Source organism: Cupressus sempervirens, chromosome 4 (assembly GCF_028749045.1).
Source record: "Cupressus sempervirens isolate cs-2001-9-10 chromosome 4, ASM2874904v1, whole genome shotgun sequence".
NCBI classification, from domain to species: domain Eukaryota; kingdom Viridiplantae; phylum Streptophyta; class Pinopsida; order Cupressales; family Cupressaceae; genus Cupressus; species Cupressus sempervirens.
In genome coordinates this window covers 435,110,865-435,121,631 of record NC_143121.1, presented here as the reverse complement: position 1 = coordinate 435,121,631, position 10,767 = coordinate 435,110,865, and positions in this window count along the sequence as shown.

Below are 10,767 nucleotides of genomic sequence, written 5' to 3'. Positions count from 1 at the left end.
TTTATTTATTGTTTATCTATAACTTTAACTCTATCGTGATTGGAGTTTGAATTTCAAGTTGTATTTGAGTTATGCATGTACCCTTTAAAAGGAAATTCTTTGTAAATATTTTTGATTCTTCCATGTTTTACTTAGAGTAGCTTTATGATTTGTAGTTTTATTTCCTTTTCTTCCTTTCATGAATAAAAATCCTAGTTTTTTGCCTTATCTTCCTAGTATAATATATTGTACATTTTCTTACCTTCCATGGATTATTTCTTTTTTCTATTTTTCAAGTTTTTATGTCATGTTGAACTTGATGTTGAATGATGTATTGTGAACATGTTTCCTTGCAACATCTCATTAGTTTTAGCTTACATGTGATTCCTTGGAAGATATATTGGAGTTAATAGTTGTGTATTTAGGTGCTTTGTTCATATTTTTTGAAGCTATAGGCAGAGAGAGTAAACAAGTTTTAATCCATTGCATCACCCCACTTTCCCTTTTAACATTTATTTTCATGCATTCTTCTCCCTTTTCCCTCAAATTTTTAGTTTAAGCACATCTTGATTGCAAGGAAGCTAAACTTCTTCAAAAATTCAACCTTAAAGTGCAAGTCCCATGCTTGGAGGTTATTTTCACGTTACATGAGGTTTCTCGGGGATAATATGTTGGGCATGGGTGCATATTTTTGTGTCAACAAGTTGGTACACCCAGTGGGACATATTTAGCTACATAAGTATGTTGTTAGCTAGTTCAATCTCTATTCATTGAGGATTTAGGTGTTTTTCCTTGTGATATCAATCTTTGTAGGCATCTAATCAAACATTGTGGTAACTCTAAGTGAAAATCTACTAGTTTCCAATACAAACAATGGTGTTATGTAAAGATCATTCTTGATCATTTCTGATTTTCAAAATTTTCTATGATTTTTCATCTTTTATGAAGTTCTAACCATGGACATGTTCATATAAATTCCCTTTATCCTCCCCCATATCATTAAAATTCCATCTCTCATCATTCGTACTATCAATATAAATCTTATCCTTAAGGTGGTTATGGCCAAAATTCATTTACAACACAAAATGGTCAATATGCTCAAAATTCATACTATCCTCCTACCCTTTCTCCACCTATCCCAATATCCCCACACAAAATGCTTAAATAAATGATGTTGGAATTCTACAAGCATAAGCACTTGAAGTTTCATGAACACAATAGGCAAGTGGACTTGAGGTTTCATGAACAAAGTGAATAGTTGTTGGCATGGGATTAGAAAATTGATGAGATTGCAAAGAAATAAGAGCTAGATTGGCAACAAAAGGAGATTTCATACTAGTTGTATCTCTAACAAGACAAAGAGAGGGAGATGCAACATAGAAATTTGAGAAGAAATGTGTAAGAAAAGTTACTGCAAAAGAAGAAGGGAAAATGAAACTCAATTTAGCTCATTTTCGGGCCAAAGAAGTAGAAGTAGCCCTTCTCCAAAACATCTCATTCCAAGCTTCAAGAAGCCCCCTCAATTATAAGAGTTTATTATTGTAACTTCTTTACTTCCTATATAAGAAATTTTACCATCTCAACCTTCTATACTTGTTTCTATTTCATTCTTTAAGGGTTGGTTAGTTGTATGGACTGGTGATGGTCCTAAAATATTATTTTGGGATATTAAAACAATGTTGAAGCTTCCATGGGAGGAGCTATAGTCTTCTCTTTATAAGCCTTCACCTGGGCCAGAAGAGGAAAAAGAGTTGGAAATTGAAACAAATGAAGAGGACTTAGTCCTCTTATTTGAAGAACTTTTTGAAATATAAGGTAGGAAAGGTTACTGAGAGGGGAGGGGTGAATCAACCAATAAAACTTTGACTTACTTCTATTCTAGTCTAATTAATGCATGAAAGAATGAAAGAAATAAAACATTCATGACACTTTGACACAAGATATAGTGACCAAAAAACCTTCCAATTTAGAAAGTAAAACTAGGGTGGGGATGATACCCACAAGCTTTAGTACTCTAGTATAAAGTTAACATGTTAAGGCTTACAGTTGACCACTTCTGGTGATTTTCCCTATTAGGAGCAATAAGGACTGTAAGGTCCACCTTGTTAAAGGATTTACAGACATACAATGAAGTATACACAATGTTAGGAAATTTAGCAAAAGACTATTAAGTCAACCCAGTTAAAGGATTTAATTGATACACCTATTAGAATGAATCAGTGGCTAATCTCTAATCTACAACTTTGATTTGTTGAATGAGATTCCTTGAATTGCAATGCTCACCTAGTTGTGATAGATAAATCTTTGTTGTCTCTTATACTACTTGTAGCCTTCTTCAATTCACACTCATACAATTTATATTCCTTCTTAGTTACATACTTGGATATGATACAATGAGTTACATATATATCAATCCAAATAACTACTTACTAGAGTCAGTTACTCACAAAGTCGGCCCAACTGTTGTAACTTGGGTTCTAAAGACAAGCTTTGTGATGTTCTGATACTCAAAAAACATTGTCAATTCTCATCAAACTCTGGCACTCAGTTTAAGTTGAGGCTTAGTCTGTATTGATCACTTTCGAGTAGCCTAAACTCAGTCAACACTATGTGACTCAATGAACACTAAGAAACTTGGTAGCTACATAATCACTCGGTTGACACTGCATGACTTGGTCAACACTAGATTTACTTTTCTAACATTGTGAGCTTTGTAGACACTATATAACTTGGTTAACACTATAGAGCTCAGTTAACACTAAAGTCTTTATCACTTCTACTAGAAATCTTAGTATACACTTCTACACTCAAGCTAGACAATAAACTATCTCTAATGCTCAGTAGATACTATGAAGCTCATCATGAACTCAAAACTATCTATTTAACCTAGTAGCAACTAAGACACTTGGTTAATACTATTAGATGAATGATAATCTTGATAGCAATGTAACCAACTGACTAAGTGTTGAGTCGCTCATAGACAATTTGACTTTAATGTTGACAATCTCCCCCTTTGGCATTAGTGACAAAAACGCTTATCAAACCAAAAAATCTGAATTCTAAAAATTACAATTCAAAAAACTTCCTTTATCAACATTTGTGTCTTCAACTTGGTTTTGACTTCTTGTTGTTGTAGCTCGGCAAATACTTTATTTTTCTTACTTTTCAAAATTGCTTTTGCAAAACATGTTTACTACTTATCTATACATATCACTACTCCCCCATACATATATCTCTCTTATATACATATATGTAGAGTATAATATTCTTCTCCCCCTTTATCAATAATATTCTATACAGATAATCTTCTTCTCTCATATCTTCTCCCCTAAGCATATTTACTTCTCCCCCTTTTTGACATAAATGTTAAAGGTCTATAATATCTACAAGTTAATACCAAAATGTGATAAGAAATTAGAATTTACCTTCAAGATTAGTACCATAGTCTTGTCCCAATTTTCTTGAAATACCTTACTTGCATGCAAGGCTATCTGTACTTATGCTGATAGATCCATCATGTGGTTAGCTATGGAGAATTTGTTACCATGGATTAGAGTATTTTCATGTTTAATGTATTTTTGCAATGCATCCATGTTTGGAAGAATCATGCCAAAAATATTTGCAAGTGTGGCCCTAATTTTGGCTTCTTCCCTTAACAATTCTACCTAGAGATTTGTCAGATATCTTATCTTTATGAAGTGTGTAAAACTATAATTTAGATCATGTGACAGTTGGTGTGCACTTTCCTTCATATCCTCATCTATCTTGGAAAATTTATCCTTGATCTCCTTTGTGAAGATAGACATGTCACTCAATTTAAAAAATAAAGAAACAACATTACTAGCAGATGTTTCTAGTGTAGCAAGAATGTTAGACAATTCTACTTGATCTATAACAATATTTGGTGTGACTTGCTCCAACACTTTATTTTCAAATTTCCTTTTAGCTCTCTACAACAACTTTTCTTGTCCATTCAATTCTTTATTGTACTTCTGGATAATTTTAGCTAATTGATCCAAAGTAAGTTGTTTTCTATCAACCTCAATATTCAAAGCATCAACAAATATGCTCTTTATATCCTCAAAGACTTGATTTTCCTTCTTCCTCTCTTCTCTAAGCTTCTTTTTCTTAGCCCTTTTCTTCAAAAGTTCTCCCAAGGTATCCAGTTGATTAGGAGTGAGGATAGAGATATCCCAATTTGCAATAACAATGTCCTCATTCAAATAAATTTGTTCATCTTTACCCTTTTCCTTTGAAATGACAAAATAAATAATTTATTTTTCCTTATTGAGAACTTTGGTGCTTAGTAGAGACTGAGTCTCAACTATCATTGCACTAGATGTGGATACACTTGATATTGAAACAATAGTATAAATAGATGGAATAACAATTAATATAGTGATAGATGGAATACTTGTTGTACCTGGCTACTACTTGGTAGAACCTAATGTTAGAGGGACTAGTTTCTTGGTAGATGAAGTGTCGGGCACTTCAATCAATGAAACACTTGATAGTATAGGTCTAGAGATTGGTTGGGTGCAAAGTGATCTAACGGTAACCACAACCAACTTAGTAGAAGCCTTCTCTGAGCCTAATTGCACTAAGGCTTTTCTCAGAGAATAAGGAAAGGAAATCATAATCTATGTTGCAATCTTCTTTGCATCAAATTCTTTAATACTATATATTTCTAGAAGGCTTCCTCTAGTGGCTTCCTATTCTTCCTCCTCATCATCAAGATTAATAACATCTATCTCATCATCCTTGATTTCTACTTCTTCTTTTGCATCCTCATCTTCACCATCTTTGTCATCAACATGCACAGAAAGGTCACTAGGTTTGTGCAATCCATAGATGTTTTTCCATGTGGTAGTAGTAGAATTCACCATAGATTTAATGTCTTTAAGAAGTATTAGACATGTATTGAATTTGAGTGTGAGCTTCTTCTCATTTTACTTGAAAGATTCCTTCACATCTTTCTCACTGAGACTCGGCATAAGCTATCTCAAGGTTTGTTCATAGATGTCCTCAATAGTCTTCATTACACTGTCCCATCTAGGTTTAACTACTTTCAAATTTTCATTAGGAATTTGTTGTGAAAGCACATAAGGTGAGTATTTTCACTTACCCAATTTTTCCATAAGGTTATCCTTAATCTGCTTTTTCTCTTCATCATTCCTAGTCTCATACTTAAGATACTTAAAACATGTCATACCTACTCCTTTTTCCATCTTCTTTAATTTTTATTGAAGGGTAGGTGCAGACGTCTGAAAGATAATCTGTTCAGCTTTATCTTCACCCAACTTCAACTTCTTCTTGGACTTTGCATATCTTCTTGTAAATACAGTAGAGGAAAACTTAGCGGGTTTAGTTATTGTAGCCTTCCCCTTCTTCTTGGGAGGTTCCTCTTCCTTAGATTCTTCTTCCTCTACTTCATCCTCTTCATCTTCATCCTCTATTTCATCTCCTTTACCCTTGGTAATTATGAGAGGATAACTTGATCACTTGGAATTCTTGATTATTTTCTCTATCATCTTCCTTCCTTTGTTCACTGCTTGAGGTAGCTTGATATCAAGCATAATTTTGGCCTTAACCTCATCATATGTTTCAAAATAAGTTGCCTTAGGATCCATAGGCTCATTCAGTAGAGCCTCAATGATATCTTTAGTGTCATCTATATTAATCTCATATTCTAGAGGCTTAACCCATGCCACTCTAGGTGTGACTACCTAAATATAAACTTTATCATAGTCAACCATAAAATAGATAGCTTTCTCATAATCTTCTATAAGCTTCCTAGGAATCCTAAATCTACTCTATATTTTCTCCTTAGATGTCTCAAAATAGTTTTCCATAATGCTATCAAATTTTTCTCCAATCTCTACTATGAATTCATTGATTTGATATAGCACTAGAGTATCTTTCTTCCATACTATAGATCCTTTAGAAGGGAATTTTTCTTGAAAATAGAAAAATAAAAATTTCAAGAGAGAACCAAACTTACATGGATTATTCTTTGACACTTGGATGATCTCTATATTCTTGTTGAATTGATTCAGAAACTGCTCAGCAAGGTTGAAAGACAAATTTTTCTTCACAACCTTTTATGCCAGTCAACCTCTTCACATGACACATTGCTCAACTAGCTTGAGCTATAGATTTTGTGAGAAATTACATGGATTCCAAACTTTAATTCCATGTCAATCACACCACTTAGCTTCATGCTTCTTTTGTCCGACTTGAAAAGAGTTTGCTTTGTTAGTTCTGCCTGACCTAGGGTTTTAGTGGTCTTTTCTTTATTCAACATGAGCAATCTAGTAATCTTATGTATCATCTTCTTTATTATTAGAATGGGATGATCAAACCATAAATTTCCATTGTGAACATGACTCAAGATAAATCTGATCTATTTCACTTGAAAATCCTTTGGCATTTGTAGAACATGTGTTAAGACCCTTTGTCTCCAAATGTTTGTGCTCCATTTTGAGAATCCCATCCACACATAATTTATTGAATACTTAATTCATCTCTAGGGTTCCAAGATCCTAAATAGAATAGTGATAGAATGAATGCATGTCATGGACAAGAAGTATCTTTGGTGGAATTTGAGATTGCTCTCTAGTGGGGTCTAGTGTCTCTGTAATTGTCATACTTAGTTTGAATGTGGGAGCCTTGCAATCCACTCCATAAGCCAACATTTCCAAACCTTTCATGATTTTTTTTCTTGAAGATGGAATCACTTGGTAAGGTTTAGAATAAGGGAGAATCTTCAACAACAACTGCTAAAATTGCTCAAAGGCTCTAAATTCGCTCTTCACTCTATGCTCTAAAAATTCACAGTGAAATAATACAATTGATTTCTTCCTTTTAATGAATCTCTTCTTTTTAATCACCATTAATTCTTTGTACACATACTCACTCAATGATAGGTTGTCCTCCACTCAATTTGGTCTTTAATGCTCAGAGGATACCTTCAACTCGGTAAGGTCTCGTAACTCAGTAGGAAGTATTAACTCAAAGAACTTTGAACTTAGCAAGATAAACACCATTTGGTCTAAACTTGGTACTTAGTAGAGTCACCAACTCGGTGTCTAGATCTTGAAAAGATATGAAACCTAACCTTAAAAATAAGTTCTTGTGACCTAACCTTGCTCAGTAAGGTCTTGTGACCTGACCTTGGTCAGTAAGGTCTTGTGACCTAACCTTTCTTGGTAAGGTCTTAAGTTTCCATCATCACTTGGTGATCCTTGTGCATCTTAAATGTTGATATGGATATTTCTTCTTGCTAGCTGGAACTGATGTTAGATGACTTCTTTTGAATCATAGTTCTAGTGATCTCCATAGGAAACCAAGTTGAAATTTCTGGGCCACCCAACTCATTGATTTGGGTGTCAACAATTTCAACACTTTCACTTGCATTCTCTAGAGATTTCTACACCCATCTTTACCTCGCTTATTTTCTCATATTTTTAGCTTTGGCTTTCCTTTCATCTCCAATTCTTCCTGTGTTCATACAATTCTTGGCAAGATGTCCAAGTTTTGTACAAATAAAACATATCTCTGTAGTATCTCTTTTCCTCATGTGATGTTTCACACAATTTGCTCCAACGTGCCCAAATTCACCATAGTAGTGACATCTACACCATGTGTTGTAAACCCATCCAAATATGGCTTTCACAATTTGCTCTATTGGGTTCCACTTCTTTGTCTTACACTCTGAATATTTGTGTCTGTGTTTATTGCAATTGTGACACTTTCCATCAAACTTAGGTTTCTCTGTGCATTCACTTGCTCTATGTCCATGCTTTTTGCAACTGTAACACTTTCCATTGAATTTTTCTTTTCCATTGCTCCAACATTTGTTTGATGTATGACCTATCTTACCACAATGATTGCAAGTAGGTCTTTTGTTATTTTGAGCTCCTTGCTAAGATGATTCACCTTCTTATGCATATCCTAATCTAACTTTTCCTTTGTGTCTATATTAAGTTTTCTCATTCAATTGATTCATACTTTCTTGAGATTTTATCATTCTTTCATTGGTTTTCTTTTCAATATTGAGATCTTTCTGCAATCTCGCATTCTCTATCCTTGGATTGATAAGCTCTTGGTTTGCATCATTAAGTTGATCAATGAAGTTTTCTTTCTAAAGGAATAGTTTTTGAATTTAATTGTCCTTCTCTTCTATCACTTCTTTGGCTTTGTCTTTTTCTTCCATGACTTCACATAATCTGATTGATTGGATTTCTTTCTCTCTTTTTAACATTCTAACTTCTTCATGAAGATAGAATTATTCTCTAATAGGTCTTTGATTTCTACATCAGCTTCATCTAAATTTATGTCTGGATATAAGTCTTCAATTCTTTCTCCAATGTAGAGATTTTCATCCATTTGTGTTGCAAGATTTTTCTTTTTTTTTTCAGTGATTGAGAGAATTTCTCCTTCTCTTTTTTGAGTTGTCCAATGGCCAATTCTAGATCCAACTTTCCACAATAGCCTTATCTAGCCTATATACCTTCTTTGCCTCTGATCTTATCTTAAGTTGTTAAATTTCTTCTATGAGAACCAAAAGCTCTGATACCAATTATTAGAAATATAAGGTATGCAAGGTTACTAAGAGGGGAGGGGTGAATGAGGAACCAATAAAATTTTGACTTACTTCTCCAATTAATCCTTCATATATTATTTTGATCTAGTTGCATGCATGAAAGAATGAAAATAATAAAATATTCATAACACTTTGACACAAGATATGGTGACCTAGAAACATTCCAATTTAGAAAGTAAAATTGGGGTGGGGATGATACCCACAAGCTTTAGTACTGTAGTATAAAGTTAACCTGTTAAGGCTTACAATTGACCACTTCTAGTGATCTTCCCTATTAGGAGCAATAAGGACTATAAGGTCCACCTTGTTAAAGGATTTACAAACATACAATGAAGTATGCACTGTTGGTCTTAGAATGGTTTTGACATTTGAGTGTCAACACACTTAACCACTTTCTACATAGAAGTTGAGTACACTACATATGTAGAGCTACAAGATGTGCCAAGCCAGAATTCCAATAGGTGCCAACTAACTTTAAGTGTCGAGCATTATATAGGTGCCAAGTGATATATAGGTGTCGAGTCATAGTTGATGTTGAGAAAGTCAGAATGCTTCATGTGCCGAGTAAGCCAAAACTATACATGTGTGGAGCAAGACAAAATGTAATAGGTGCTGAGAAAACTAGGATTAAACATGTGTTGAGCACCAATAATCTAGTATGTGTCAAGTGACACAAAATCAGCATATGAGTTTGAGGCTTCACAAACTCATATGTAAACCATTTTTTGAGCTGACATAGAAGGATTTCAAAGGATAATAAGGATAAGAATGAATCTTTTATATTTCCCATGCAATCAGCAAGTAGCCAATAAGAAAAATGGAGAAGGCATACAACCAATGAGAAAAGTGCAAGGAATGAGTGGGAATTAAAGATTCAATATGGATCATAGATCCATACCTAACCCTAAGTCTACAAAGTCTTTATAAGAAGGCTTAGACCCCATAGTTTCATTTTTCTGAATAGAAGTCAAGAAAGTTGCTAAGCAAATAGCAAAATTATAGAATAGGTCAAACAGTAGTGGCATCAAAGGCTTAGTGAATTGAGCAGCAATTATTTATCTAGTTGATTAGAACAAAGAAAGGGCTATGAAAAGATATTAGATCAAGCAAGGGTCACATCAGAATGAGCAGATCAAGTGCTTGAAAATAGCAATTGAAGATTGTAAGCAATCAGGTCAAAGATTTCTAATACTCTACCAATTGTATTAGATAGTGAAAATCCTATGATGATAGGTTAGCCTAACAGCTATTTTGTAGATCCTTTGAAGAGGTGAATAAATCCTTTAATAGGGTGACACTTCATGTAAAGTTTTTTAAATTATTTAACCAGGTCACTATTGACACAGTGTAAAGCCTTTAACAGGGTAGGCTTTTAACAAGGCAGACCATCAAAAGGGTCAAAAAATTATTGTTGGAGTAATTTTGTGGGTATCATCCCCACCCTAGTTTCACCTTCTTATTCCTAGAGGGTTTTTGGGTAACCAAATTCTAGTGTCATGTGTTGAGGCATGTGTTTACTTTATGTTTATTTAATATGTTTACATGCATGCAGTTTACTTTCAGTTATTTAGGTTTTGAAAAGGTTAAAGTGTGTTACTTCTTATTCACCCCCCCTCCCCCTCAGAAGTACTCTTCCCATTTGAATATTCCAACAATTGGTATTAGAGCCTTGGTTCTCACAAGGAGAAGCCTAATAGCTTAGAGAAAAGATCTGAAGATGGAAGTCTTCAAACTTGGGAAGATCATAGACAATTAGGTGATTGATGTGCACCTCGCTCTACACAAATTGGAGGAAGCCAAAGAAGAATTAAGAAAGTCCTTGAAAAGAAGGAAAGATATAGCCATAGCTAAAAATGACACACACTACAAGAGATTGATACCACACAAGTGTTTTTCAATGGAGATTCCAAGGAACTTGATGTAGCAATAGCAGAACTAATGGAGAAGAACAAAGCTCAAGCAAAAGAAATCAAAATACTTAAGCTTAAACAAGAATTGCAAGCCATAATGCTTTGTGAAGTAACTGAATAGAAGAAGAAAGCCATTAAACACAAGGCTATGATAGAAGATGACAAGAGGAATCTTACCAATAGACTAGAGGAGAAGAAAATTGAGTTTGAAGGAATCTCAAACATGTAGCTTGACACCTTAAGCCAGATGATGAATACACATCATGAGCTGAA